We start from the raw sequence: 14,902 nt of genomic DNA, 5'->3' as shown, positions 1-14,902 counted from the left end.
TAGCTCAATGGCAACACCTGAACTCTGCAGATTGCAAACTACTGCCCTCAGCAATGCTAGCTAACTCATATAGGAAGGGAGATGACAAAGGCCATGCCTTCACTTTAGTAACAGAACTGGCCTGGTCTAGGAGAGTGCTCACTGCACCCTGGCCCTAGGTTTGCCAGATGGTTTAACCAAAAATACCGCCCCCCCCTCCCCCCCAAAAAAAACCACCACCAGGAAAAAAATTCTGTTGAGGGGAAAAAAAAGGGGGAGAATAAAGCTGTTGAGCAAAAAAAAAAAAAAAAAAGACCCTGACAGTTATTAAGCAAATAAAAAATCAGCATGGCCCCTTTAAAAAGAGTCTTTTTTTGCTGGTGGCCATCTTGTTTTTCTGGTCCCCTGCAGAACCAGGTAAGCGGAGGGGAGGGTGCTGGGCCCAGTTGCTGAGTATGCTGTAGGGTTGCCAGGTGTCTGGTATTTTCATCTCCTCGCAGAGAAAAAAATTCAGAAAATACCAGACATTTTAGGTGTCTAGTATTTTCTAAATTTTTTTACCAGATAGGAGGCGAAAGTACTGGACTGTCCAGGTCAATACCAGACTGTCTGGGTCAATACCGGACACTTGGAAAGCCTACCTGGCCCTGTTTGGTGCAATATCTGACTTCTCTTTAGTTTAGGTAGGCCTTGATGTGCTCCTGCCCATTGTTCATCCTTGCTACCTTCTATCTTGAATTATGATTTAGCACCACCATTGAGCCATTAGAATTAAACTGTTTTTTTGTCTGTCTTTTTTCTGTGACAGATCAGCTATTTAAAATGTTTGCCAAAAAAAGGGTTGTATTCTACATTTTGGATCGTATTCATGAATAAGAGTTAGATATTGTAACTCTTTTTTTCCAATGTAAAAATTCAAGATTTTTAATATAATTGTCAAGGTGATTTACAACATTAATGAGCTGAGCCCTGACCTTCCCATAAGATGCATGGAGGCAAACACCTGTGTCCATGTGGAGCCCATTTATTAGATGAAATTTCATTTAAAGGTGAACTGAAATGCTTCATAACTATTAAATACATTCTTCAGTCTTCAAGATCTTTGATATTTTCCTGCCTCATTGTACCTCAGTTTCTCTGAATGACTAATTATAAGTGAGGGGACACAGTAACTCTGTGGCCATCTTAGTAAAGGAGCTACTCGCCTCCTGACTACCATTTCCCTCTCTAACCACTGCTTTCTCACAATTAAAAAAAAAACTTGAGAGAGACAGGCACAGTGGTCTAATCACAGGAGTGGATGTTAGGAACTCCTGAGTTGTAATCCTATTCTAAAATAGTTATTTTGGTCCCCTTAACAAGACGTTTAACGTCTTTTGGACTGTTCCTCGGTCAGTATACTGGGGTAAAACCTACCTGTATTTTACTGCTCCATATTTAAATAATAAACAAGCAAACTTAATTATGATATCTTTTACACCATAAATTCTACATAACCAGATGGCTCCAAAATGTAATTAAATATTTGAAATGTACCGTATATTTTAAAAGGTAAAGAAAATCTGTCATATCCATGAAATGTGAGTTAGTATACTTAGATACTTGAAATATATCTTCTTAAATAGCATTCTTTTTCTGTGTCAGGCTTATGTAAGCTTTGGACAAGTTTGTCTCTAGCCCTTCCACAGCCATGTAGGGGAGTAGTGGGAAGTAAGTGTGGCCTCCTAAGGTTCCCCACCCCTAAGATAGTGGAAGGGGACAAAGGTCTGGGAGCTTGCCTGGATCTGGCTCCTGAGAGCTCAGGGCTCTCCCTCCCAAAATCTGCCAGCTTGGTCTTCACTAGGTTATGGTGTGCTAGGGGGCCATGCCAGTGAAGATTTTTTTAAAAAAAATTTATTTCTGCTTCTCATTTGTCTGTAGCCCCTGACTGATTTTTCCGCAAATCATTGGCCCCAATCCAAAAAATGTTCCCCACCCCTAACCCCAACCCTTTCTTGACCTCATGCTGCTTTTGATTGTTTTGGAGAGAAAGGGGAAAGGAGGAACCATAAAGGCTGCATGCTAAATGTTTCCACCACCACCACACTGAGGGCATGTCTACACTGGGGAGTTATTTTGAAATAGCTCCCTTATTTCAAAATAACCAGGCAAGCGTCCACACTACCAAGCCTGTTAATTTGAAATAAGGGGCTTGTTATTTCAAAACTCCTGTTTGTGAAGAGGAATAAGCTTATTTTAAAATAGTTATTTTGAGAGATATTATTTTGAAATAACTTATTTCAAAATAACCTGATAATCATTGTTCCCTCTAAGCTGCATACCTGTGGGGCTAAGCACTAAAAATTTTAGGTCTGCCCACATCGTTTTAAGAGCTGCTCAGCAGCACTCACAACTCACCTTCCTGCTGGAATGGAAGGTGAGTGGCGGCAGCAGCCAGTGGTCTGCTGGGTTCCTAGTGCTAGTGGCTGCCCTTTTGCTCCGCCTGGAGCCAGAGTGTGTGAGGTGAGGCTGTTCCAGTCCCCCAGCTGGAATAGACCCTGTGCAGCTGCCGCTTTACTCCAGCTGAAGCCAGGGCCACCCGCAGTGCTATTTTTAGTAACACAGTCCTGATCCCTGCAGGACCGCACTGCTAAAAATAGCACCGTGGGCAGCTTCTGCTCCAGTCCCAGCACGCAGTCCACCCAACAGCTGGGACCAGGGTTGCAAGGAGCTTCTGGGGCCAGAACCGCAGTATTAAAAATAGCACTGTGGTCCCTGCTTAAGGTCCCACAAACTGCTTTCCACATCGAAGGTAGAAAGTTAGGGAAGGGGCATGGGGAGAACTAAGGGGAAGGTGGGTGAGGAGAGGAAGGGGCTTGTGCTGAATGGTGTGGAGAGCCTGGGCAGGAAAAGAAAGGGGCAGGCACCAACGGGCAGGATGGAGGACAGACAAATGCCAGGGGGCCAAGAGTAAACAATGAGGAAAAGGGCAGGAGGGGGGAAGGGAGAGAAGGTGTTAGTGGGGGTGGGACAAGGGAGGGGACGGGGTGATGCTAGGAGAGGAAAGGGGAGGGACAATGGGGGCAAAAGAGAGGAAGAGGAGAGGGGAGGAATGAGTGGTAGGAGAAGAAGGTTTGAAAGGAGGGGGTGCATGAGGAAGGTAGGAGATGAAGCAAATTGTGTTTGAGGGCACAGAGGTGCATGAGAGGAACTGGGGCAGAGAGTGGTAAGCACCAGAGAGAAGGAGGGCATGGGCAGTGAGGGAAGGGGGAGGCATTGGGAAGGTGCAGATACCAGGAGATTGTGAGGGTGAAGCAGAAGGGCAGACACATGGAGGGGAGGGACGGACATTAGAGGAGAGAGGCAGGGCTTGTGGGTAGAGGGAGGTGTTAGGAGAGGGAATGGGAAGGGGTAGCTACAGATAATCAGTGGTGCTAGAGGGGTAGTGGGCACAGGGGGAAGAGAAGGGCGGGTACAGGAGTCATTGAGGATAGGGATAGCAGAGGTGGTGAGGGGTTGGGGGGCAGCAGCAAACACCAGGGGAGCAGATGGGGTGAGGGGATGGTGGGAGACATGACAGCAGAGGGGAAAAGGGAGAGGTTTATAAACTATTTATTAATCACTTGGGTGCCACAATGGCACACAATGAACTCAATACTGGTGCGCAAAACTCATTCTGCTCTTGGATAGAAAATCTTAGAGGGAACACTGCTGGTAGTGCAGACATAGCCTGAGAAAGGGGATCAGGAAATGGGCTCCCCTCTATGTGTTGGTCTGAGGTGTTGACTAGGAGTAAGGAGGGAACAAACTGCACCCTAACTTTCTCTCCCCTCCAAACAAGAAGGGAACAGGGAAGGAATGGTGTGTCTCCCAGTTAGCTTCTTCTAGTGCCCCTCCTCCAGTGATGTGGCTGGCTGTTGCCATGACACAGGACTGAGTCTCAAGGCACAATGGAATGTTTCTTTTTCTGCCTGATCTTGATGATTTGTATGCTTTGTCTGGTTTGTTCCTTTTTTAATGTTTCTAGCAACAATGAGGGTGCACCTTTGCTACTCAGTGGGCAAGCTGCTGTTGAATACAATGGAGTGTGAATAGGTCCTTTAAGAAAAAAAACCCTGATATTAGACTGGCTCCTGAGAAGTGCTGAAACTTTGAAACCACTGAATTCATTGGGTGCTGTGGGTGCACAGCAGCTTTCAGAATCAGGCTCCTGATACTGTAAGGCCATTAACATTCCTATTGATTGCCTGAAATTACAACTCTTGTGGATGCCTGACACTTTGTTTCAGATCCAAGTGCTGAATATAAACTGAATCCAAAATGCCCAATGCTGAATGGGCATATGAGGAATAGCTACAATTGAGGTTCCAGAGGGTCATCAACACTATTTATTAGAGACTGGAAATAATAGTGAACAGATATACTGAATATCAAGATGTACAGGAATTTAAAAATACCGAAAGTCCAGCCAGTGAAATCCAGCCAAGTTTTATAAAGATTATATAGTGGCTTTTATTAAATATAATCTGTGCTCTTAAGTACAAAGTATTCAGTTTACTTAAAGGAGTTATTTTGCCAAACCATAAATATTCCAATAACTAAAGCAAATTTACGGAGCTGAAGAAAAAAGCTTTGACTTTTATATTTAAAAAAACCTCTTTGCTTAAGCATGTTATTTATATTTAATCCTGGTTAAATTGAATTCACATTTGTATATATGTTCATAGTGGAGTATATGCTTCTCATGATATATTGACTTGTCCACATTATCACAGTGCTGACTAGGGTTTGGCTATTTTGAGCTCTTGTTTAGAATACAGCTCTCAATGTTATCTTTTACATAGGTATCTTAAATTTGTCTTGTATTCTGTCCACAAGAAATTCATGAATACACATAATTCATAGCATCTCATAAAACATAAACAAAGATCATTTATGTACAAAAAAGGACCTACCCCCAACCATGAAGAACTTAATTCAATAGCAGGGCTCAGAATTCTTCCATGAACCCAGGATGTTTAATATTTGCAATATGAATAGACTGAAGATCTTGCAGGGTAAATTATAATACAGGTTGGACCTCCCTGATCCTGCACCTTCGGGACTTGACAAGTCCTGGATGAGGGATTTTGCTGGACCAGGGGAGGTCATTTCTGGACCCCTGCCCACTGGTCCTCCTGGCCTGCCCACTGACCCTCCTGGCCAGCTCCCATCTCCTGTCAACCTGTTGAGCAGCCATCACTGCTATGGCTCTTGGACCCACCTGGCAGCACTGTGCTGGACTCCAGGATCTTCAGGGTAGCCGCATGTGCTGCGCTGGGGCTTCCATATCCTCCAAGCATCCATTCACTGCAGCTACCACAGATCCCAGCCCTGCCAGGCAGCCATGCACTGAGAATACCAGCCCTGCTGGTCAGCCCTGCTGTCACATGTTGGGCAACCTCACTATCAGCTTGCTGCAGGCAGCTCTCTGCCCTGCCAGCCCCACAGGGATCCTTATCACTGGCCCTTCACTGTGACTCTCTGGTCCTGCAGCATCTGTGCCGGACCATGGATGTTGCCAGATCAGAGAATCCCAGTTAAAAAAGTTTCAACCTGTAGTGTTGTATATAAAATACATGATTTTGAAAACTTGTATATGTTGAGGGCCTTTAAAAATGATCACCAAGTCAACATTTCAGGGTACTGTGATGCAAACCTGCACAAGCATTATTCAAGTCTGTAAATCTGTCAAGTTGCTTTTGTGTTTTTGGCATTTGGATGGTAAGGCCATTTTACCTCTGAGGAAACTGTAAAAGGGCATTTCCTTTGAATATTCGCATATGCAAATAAATACACAATTTTGTAACTCATGCAAAGATGGATCACCAGCAATTTGACAAAGCTCAGTTTCATTACTCCTTGTAAAAGCTGAGTTGGAAGTACAGGGCTTGATCCTGATGCAGTCTATAGAAGAAAGGGAAGAAGAGGCATTGTAGCCTTACTGCATTCTGGCTGTTTACTATTGCTTCAAGACACAATACATGCTATGAGAGCTGGAAAGGTGAGGGCTTCCCTAGCCTGCACCAGCAGATGAAATGCCCCCACAACTCCAGATCTATCAAGATATGGACACCTTCTCCTCAGTCCCTGGAGCTGAAGTTCGGATACATTTTGTCTTCCATCCTTCCTGGCAGTACCTCTTTTTCTTTTACAGACTACACAGTCTGTGCCTATTTATATAATTATTTCTTCTGATTTTTGATCAAATATTTAATTGTACATTTTTATGGAAATTAAGGGTAGGTTTACACAATGGGGGAAAGTCAGCTTAAGGTATGCAGTTCCAGCTATGTAAATAACATAGCTGGAGTCGATGTACCTTTAAGTAAGCTAGGGGGCGGCATCTTTACTGTGGGAGGTCAATGGAAGAAATGCTCCCATTAACTTCCCTTATTCCTCAGCAGCATCAATGGGAAGGGGAGTGCCTTTAGCATTTGATTTAGCATGTCCCCACTAGACTCACTAAATCAAATGCTGGAAGACTGACCACAGCAGCGTTGATCTTCCCAGTAATGTAGATGTGCCCGAAGATGATGTGAGGTGCATATGACAAAGACTCATTCTTTCCCCAGTTTTCATATAACACCAAGTGACCTGAAAAGGCAGGATCCGCCCATATATAAAATATTCCATTGAAATGCAGCCAACTCTGGGATGGAGCGTGGTAACAAACTGGCATGCTGCACTACTATGTGGAGGAGAGGGATTTTGGCTTAGGACACCAACACAAACTGGTACAAAAAGTACTGAGTGTTCTTTAATGTTGATACATAACCGATAGGACCTTTAAAGTCTACACCCAGGTGAACAATAACATGGTGGCAGTTTGCCAGGGTTAGCCTCTTGCGAGCTGCTGCCAATATATTTACCTACATGGCTGCAAGTATCAGCAACTGCAGCTTCTATTGGCTGCAGATCATCGTTCCCAGCCAATGGAAGAATATGGGAGAGGTGCAGACTGGGACACCACTTTTCTGCAGCTCTTGTTGGCGAGGAACTATGATTTGTGCCACTGGAACCTGTGGCCATGCAGGTAAATATAGCAGTGGGGGCCTGCCAGGAGCTAACTGTGGTGGACCGGATCTGACCCATTGACCGATATTTATCCACGGCTGCTCTGCGCTGAAAGATAAACACATGGTAGATGGAAGCAGGTTATTTAATGTGAAAGAATGAAGGACTGAGTCAATTCTATTGGGATTTTAACTAGTAGTTCTAGGAAGTCTGAGTGTTTTTAAAAATGTGTTTAAACTGTTAGTTCATTTCTCCGGCATTTGCACATTATCCTCTGCTTGCTCAAATATTCACTTTCAGTATTTACCCTTTTCCCACTTCCTTAGCCCTACTAGTGAAATCTTTAAATACTTAGAACTCAGGAGAGTCTATTGCTGGATAGACTAACTGGAATAATATTTATTTAGTAGAGAAACACCTTTTTCCTTTAAAAGGCACATCTGATTTTGATTTTTAAAAAGTTTTTTTAATGATACATGTGATATTGTAATGGGGAAACTCCACCTTATGCTGGAGCTATTAATCTGACCACTAGAGCTTTATAAAAGGAAATGTAAAAAGAGTACTTCATACTGGTGGTGTTAATATTGATTTTAATGGATGCCATATTAATATGGTATTTGAAATATTTATACACATTTCAAAGTTGGAGCCATTGATAATTCAATGCCTACCAATTGCTAATTATGGTTACAGTGACATTAGTAGCTTTTTGTTGTTGCTGGCAGCAAGGTTGTTACTTATGAAGGAGAAACTGATCCATGTGTGGATGTGCTGCATGCAAGCCCCGTAGAGGAAGATAAATTGAAAATTGGAGTGGAGTAATTACACAAAGTACCTCCACACTTCCTGTGTGCTGCAGAAATGTCTTCATAAAAATTCCAAACAGACCAGTTTAGAGGGATCTGTAATTGGATTGGAGAAGAGGACATGGTTTAATACTTATGTGGCTTCCATGGACCCAGATCCTGATATAGGAGGGCTACCAATCTATGGGCTTCAATCCATGACATCTCTGCAGACTTCTGTGTGTGATTCCCACCTATTCACATTCTCATTTAGTGCCCTGCACAGCTCCTGATCATTCAGCTGTGTGCTGGTTGGGTAGAATTTCACCCTAAATAAATTGAATGGTTATTTCTTGTAAAATAATTAACTTCTGATCATTATAAAAATGTTGGTTGCTTTAAAAAGTGACCTGTGAAGGGGATGCAGATTAGGGAAAAGAGCCTGTGCCTTCATATGTGTCTTTATTATGAATAAATAGCTAATAAAAGGATTCTTTTTAGATGTTTCTGAAGTAAAATACGAGTAGACTGTACATTGGGGACATCATATTTTGTACACTCTTGTCTACACTGAAGCTTTTGTATGTAACTGCACTGCTGTATGTGCATCAGCACAAAACCTTAGGGTGTGTCTACGCAGCACAGTTATTTCAAAATAACAATGAGAGCATCTACACAGCAATTCCGTTATTTTGAAATAATTTTGAAATAATGGATGGCTTATTTAAAAATCTGTAAACCTCATTCCATGAAGAATAACACTTATTCCCAGATAGCTATTTCAGAATAGCAGTAGTGTGGACGCTCCACTGCTGCTATTTTGAAATAGCTCCTCTAAGTCAAGGTAGCATGCTCACATTAGGGAAGCCTGCCTTAGGCTAATTTTGAGGCTTCCCTGTAGTGTAGATGTGCTATTTCAAAATAAGCTATTTCGGAGTATTTTTTCCGGAATAGCTTATTTTGAAATAAGAATGCAGTGTAGACACCCTTAGTGTCACTCTGGTGCAAGTCATAACATGCACCAGTGCCATTTATTCCAATGCACCATGTCTGAGGAAGGGTTGCACTGGTTTCTCAAATCCCAGAGTAAATAAGGCCTCACTAGTGGTCTTAGATGTGTATTGTGACATCATACTTTTTTTAAAGGGTGCTGAATACTTAATACAGACATCTTCTTTCTAGAGTTTCTTTAAGTATATGTTAACAAAAACAAAGACTTTTCTCTTTTAGTTATGTTTCACTTCCTTGGTATCTGTGATGTTGCAACCCTATACATTTTCCAGACACCGACAGCCTTCCAGAGAAGACAAGATCTGAATTTCAAATACAGGGGATAAATAAATAAGTAAGCAAATAAATAAATCCCATCAGGCCTTCTTTGTACAGGCACAAGCCCATGTTGGGAGTGGAAGGGGTTTTGTTTTATTTGTGGAAGTCCTACTTTTAAAAAAGCCCTCTTCCAAATTATAGTAATACCTCATTAATATTCCTTAAATATGTTAAATGGTTATATTTACAGCCAGAATGCCATTAATATTTAGTTCAAAGGAATACTTTTAAGCACAAAAAAAGTTCTGTTGTATTAAACTGAATGTGTGTTTGATATCACAGTAGTTTAGGGAACAATGCAAAGGTCAATTATGTTGGTTACTCCCTTGTCACATGCTGTGGGTCTGTATATGAATGCATCCTTGGAATTCCACTGTGGGATCTGCATCTTTGAAGCTGATGATAAAATTACTGCCTAGACTCTTGCAGAGGCGGATACTGATAGAAGATTCAATGAAATCGAAGGTCGTTGGTCTGGTAGGTGTTGAAAGATACCTGGCTATGATACTATTTCTGATTTAATAATGCGAATGGGAGGCTAGTTCTTTGTAATAATTAGGACTAATTACTGAAGAGGTGTTGACAGATGGGCTAAGAGGAAACAAACTGCCTTTATCCAGTGGCTTAGAGTCAGATTACTGGTCTTGTGTTATCTGTTTCTCAGAAAGTAGAAGCTTCAATCATTCACTAAGTCTTCAAAGGGAAAAAGGATCCTAACAATATACAGGATTTGGGATGAAACTATGAAATAAGTCTTTGACTCAAAATGGATAACTTAATCCTTTTTCCGTAAATTATTATAGTTTTAAAATTTGAGTTACAGATGGAGAATCTGATTATACTTTGAAGTAAGTTGCACTGATATTGGTGACTGCTTTTTTTTTGCTGCTGTTCATTGATTAGTCAGAATCTAATTCCTTCCTCTGCTGTTTCCTCCTCAAAGAACTATGGCTGATATCTACTTGGAATGGGAAGGAAAAGGCAATTGCTTAGGACTTTCTCTTCTTAGGATTTATAGCACGTAGACACAGTATCACTGTATGAAAAGTAAAACAAAACAGGTTTACAATGGCACCAGATTTCAGTTATCTAGCTCTTTGTACAGAGACAAGAAGATAGAATTGTTAATAACATTTGGCAAATTTTTGTTTCATTTTGTTAGTCTGGGAATTAATTTTTTTCTCATAGAATATTTAAAAAAAAAAATCTTTTCTCGCTTATTCTTTCTAAGTCACCTTCCATCCCCTCAGTCTGGAGCATCTTGCCCAAGCAGCTGACATTGTCCATCACATTTTTGTCTGCTAAGAAGGGGTTTATTAAAGACACTAAAGAGTTAACAGTCTTTCACTGGAATGAGCATTTGGAGTGGCTTACTTCAGACAAATGATTTAAACCTCTAGCTATCCTCCATGTTCTCAAATGACTCCGTTTTATATGCACTTCTTCCCACCCTCCACCTAATCTTGACCCTGATTTTCTGTGAAACAGTGGATAAATATGGTGGACTTGGATAGTATTATAAAGAGGTAGCTTTCAATTATTTATTTGCTTTTTAACAATGGAGGCACTTTAATTAGTGTTTAAATATTTATATTCAGTTTTATTGTGCTGTAAAATCTATTATACTTTGATCTAGATTTTCTGATTTGAGATAATGATGCCTGTAAAGGTTTTCTTAATGAATTTGATCAGAACTTGACATAATCTATTATCTGATGAAAGACTGACACTTCATTCAGTTCCTGCAAGCATAAAAAAGCAGTACAAAAGGGGGCTCTTCAGAGCCTCTTCAAAGGCTGGAAGTTCAAGTTCAGGTACTGCAGGCTAGCTCAAGATTCAGACTTAAGATGGAGAAACAGTTTTATATTTCACTCTTGGATTTGGGGGCTTTTTTGTTTGTTTGTTTTCTTTTTTGTTGGTTGTGGTTCATACTTGACTAGGGGATTGAAGGTTTAAATAAGTAATAACACTTTAGACATAGTGACAGTTTTCGAGAAGTTTTGGTTTAGTAAGTAGAGAGAAATAAACAGCAAATGTAAGATATGAACATTAAAAATATTGAAAAGCTAATGTTCCAGGCATCTGCAGTGTTCAGAGCTAGAAGTTCTATTATAAAGGTCATTGAAGATTTATTGAATTGATGTTTCAGTTGTCACTCACTTTTTATTAATGTCCTCACATTTTGACTATTTACCTGTTTGATTTTTATCTCAGGAATGTGGTAAATAAGTATTGCAGTTTTGTAGCTATATTAGTACCAAAATTTGAAAGCGCTCACTTTTGGGCTACACAGAGTTCTTCCAGTATTATCAAGTATATTAAATTCTTCACTCATTTTGTCTCTCTCAAAATGAGTTTACATCCTACATGGTCATGGAAAATTGATCTAGAATTATGTGATCAAATTGACATGGAACAACAATTGTGTTTTTGTATCTAAAATCTAAAATTAGGCTAATCTATTAAAATAAACATTTGTTGTATTCGATGATCAGGTAACATTTACCCTATAAATGTCATTCCTGTTTCCCCCAGAATTATGGTATATTCTTGTCAGATTTTGTAGATGGACTACTTTGCCATCTGATAACTTGTCTTATTCAAATAATACCTACATATATTTTATCTGATGGGAATCAGATGGTTAAGTGGTTATAAAGGAAGTGCTGATGCAAATTAATCTTGAATTTTAGTTAGACATTCAGCACAAAAATGCTTTTTAATCGGCTTCTCTAGATCCTAAATTTAAAATGGTTGATATACATGACATTGGCCTTTTAAAAAATAAAATAAAAAATTGATTATTGAAATAGTAAAATTAGGGACCAAATTCTACAGTCCTTACTGAGGCAAAACTTCCATTCTCGCCAATGATACTGCTACCTGTAAAAGCTGGTAAATTTTCACCTAATAAATTAATGCAGAATAGAGGAATGTTACAAAAGCTTATTATGTAATTTAAATACTTCTGTCTTTCCTTATAAAACTTTTAGTGAGTTCACTTCTGTTGTGCTTACTGAGAGGTTGGAGAACATATGTAAGAGCCCATAAATTCTGTGCTTAATCCTGGTTCTTCCAATGACACTGTTTCTCTGGGCAAATCACTTAATCTCTTTGCCTCAGTTTCTCTATCTATAAAATGATTTATAGTAACACTTGCCTTATAGCAGCACTATGGCTTACTTAACAAGCATAAAGATTCTAAAGAAGAAATGAATTTATAGATATAATTACTGCACCCATTGAGATTAAATAATTACTATTTTTATTTAAAGATCTAATTCTGTAAACCTCAGTATTTCCATAGCATTGCTCAAGTGAGTAAGGATTTGCAGGATGGGTCCAAAATGTGAACTAGGATATTGTTGAATATCACAGGACATCTCTTTTGCTGGAGCTGGCGGTCAATAGAGTTAATTCATTTTACTCTAGCTAAGGACTTGGCCCTGTATATCATTAGTCAATTGAATAGACATTTTGTGATTTATATGTTAGAACTGTAACATCATTTTTAATGGTTGTATTTTTATTGTATAGAATCATATTGCATATGCATTACTATGGAATTAAAACAAGATTTATGTTATATTTCTCATTTTGAAGGAAAAAACTATAGAACACAAAAAGCTGTCCAATGCATATTGTGTTTCATGTTCATATGTCCTGTGGGAGGAAAAGAAAAGTAATATAACAGACAAATAAATAAACGTGGTGTAGAAATTGACATTTCAGATTCTGCTATTGCACAATGGAACCTCAATTTACTGTCTGTATTGGTTGAATGTGAGAAAAATAGTATAATATTGGTTGAATGTTAGATTAATTAAAGAGTAATTAGAAGTGAATAAATCAAGTAATCATAAAAAATTGTCATGGGAAAAATATGTGTCTAGAATTAATTAGATTTCAAATAAAATATATATATTTAATTGCTCAAAAGTACTGAATCGTTAATTGCAGACACGTATGTTTGGCCTAATTAACTCAGTGGCAGTAAGAACCTGATATATTTCTTCTGTCAGCTTTTTTTTAATAGTTTGTTACTAAACAAGAATATTTCAGGAAATGTCTGGAAGATGTTTAATTAAACCAGGACAATATTAGCTAGTTATTGCTGTTGGAAGCAAGAGATTCATGCCTGATGCTGAAGTAGGCAGCACCCCCTAATTAAGGAGGTTGGGTAGAAAGATCTGTGTTGCTGACAGATTGCTGTGCATGGCTGAACTGAAAGGCTACTCAAAACAACCTTTTGATGGTCCTTGGCTTATCAATTTTCTGCTAGATTGCAATGATTTATCAAGTGTGCAAACTTGAATTCAGCTTTAAGCCTGAATGTTGTGTTATACAGAGACAGTTATGTGAAGCCTTTTTTAAATATTTTGTGCATTTTCACATTCTTTAATTTTTCAAGGAGCTTTGGCATTAAAGGTCCTATATCTTTTTGCCTTAGCCATATGGAGAGTCTGTTTTGGAGTTGAACTACTGTGTACTTTGTGTCAGATTTCTTTCTCCAAAAACAAGGCTTTCTGTAGTTTTATCATTGCACTTTACTGAGCAATTAATGGCTTCATAAAGCAAAACAGATGGGTTTCTTTTTCCTTAATCTGGACAATGAACCTGTTTATGAAACACTAAAATTTCATCAGTTTCAGCTGTGTTTTCATGCTGTATTTTAGCTTGACATATTAAAAACAAGCACAGTGGCATAAGTATAGCCATCATATTTGGCTTTCTCAAAAATGTTTACTTCAGAGAGATTTGCAATGCCTAAAATGTTTAAATGTGTTCAGAAAGGTCAGCCAGCTGATAGCTAAAGGCGAGCATGTCAGAATGAAAGACTGAAAAAAAATTATCATTCTGACACGCTAGGAGTATTAGAATGATTAATGTTTATGTTAATTTATGGCTTTTACATATTGATTAATAGCTTTTTGTTTCAGGGACTAAAATATATAGGGGCAATGAGATCCATATGCTAACTCAGTGTTCTTAGTTTTGTTCCCATGCTGAATCTGTGTTTTCATATGGAAAATAATTATAGTGAATTTCTTTAATTGTAAAGTATTTGGAAATGATCTTCAAGATACCTGCATAGATAGGAGATATTTATGAGTTGTATTTTGAAATTTAGATGCATTTTCTTTACAAGCTTGATTATTTAAAGACATAAGGGATTGTATTTTGGACTCTGTGAGTTAGATGAGAAATTATGCTAAAACTGTATCTAGTCAATATATGACTGGAAATGACCGAAAAAAATCATATTATATTGTTATTAGTAGCCGTATTTTCCCCTGCTTTTATTGGATTTCTTGTCATATATTTGCAGCCAGGGGCTGATAAAAATCATTTTGCTCCTTTCCCTTTGTTGGATTATACAATGAAAATGTGGAAACGTCCATTGTTCCTTGCATGGGAGCAGAAAAACAGCTAACTGTAGGGCAGATCCTGAAGAAAGTAGAGTCCTAACCTCCTGTTGATTTCAATGGCAGAGGGAGCTGCTTTACAGCTCTCAAGATCAGATTTACAGTTTTTGTTTTGTTTTTTTGTATTCTTCTGATCAGTCAGTTATTACTGGCTATTAACAATTATTTTGTGACCAGCTAAAATAAAAGTTCTTGCAGCACTTACTTCCCAACCTGTAAAAATCCACGCATTTAGTAAATTATAACATAGGATGTGTGGCAACAGGTTAACAATATCAGCTAATTAATATATAAGTCCTGTTTGACATTGTTATGTCTTCATATTTAAAGTTTCAAAAGCAACAA

The 14,902-nt window shown here is 38.9% G+C and overlaps 1 protein-coding gene across 9 annotated transcripts in view; it reads left to right on the top strand.

Moving 5' to 3' along the window:
- The window catches only part of GNB1L (G protein subunit beta 1 like), a 68,673-nt gene that overhangs the window by 21,046 nt on the left and 32,725 nt on the right, over positions 1-14,902 (top strand). For 2 of the 9 annotated variants that reach the window (XM_075898306.1, XM_075898307.1), the window contains exon 2: positions 9,033-9,147. The exons of 4 other annotated variants lie outside the window; for them this stretch is intronic. The gene's annotated coding sequence lies outside the window, so the exon portion shown is untranslated. Of the gene's footprint in view, positions 1-9,032; positions 9,148-9,185; positions 9,609-9,961; positions 9,980-10,071; positions 10,658-14,902 lie in introns of those variants that run through there. 3 more of the 9 variants (XM_025182905.2, XM_075898309.1, XM_014571820.3) reach the window with 3 other exon arrangements.

This window comes from Pelodiscus sinensis, chromosome 15 (assembly GCF_049634645.1).
Source record: "Pelodiscus sinensis isolate JC-2024 chromosome 15, ASM4963464v1, whole genome shotgun sequence".
NCBI lineage: Eukaryota > Metazoa > Chordata > Testudines > Trionychidae > Pelodiscus > Pelodiscus sinensis.
This window is presented reverse-complemented; position numbering and strand designations above follow the sequence as displayed.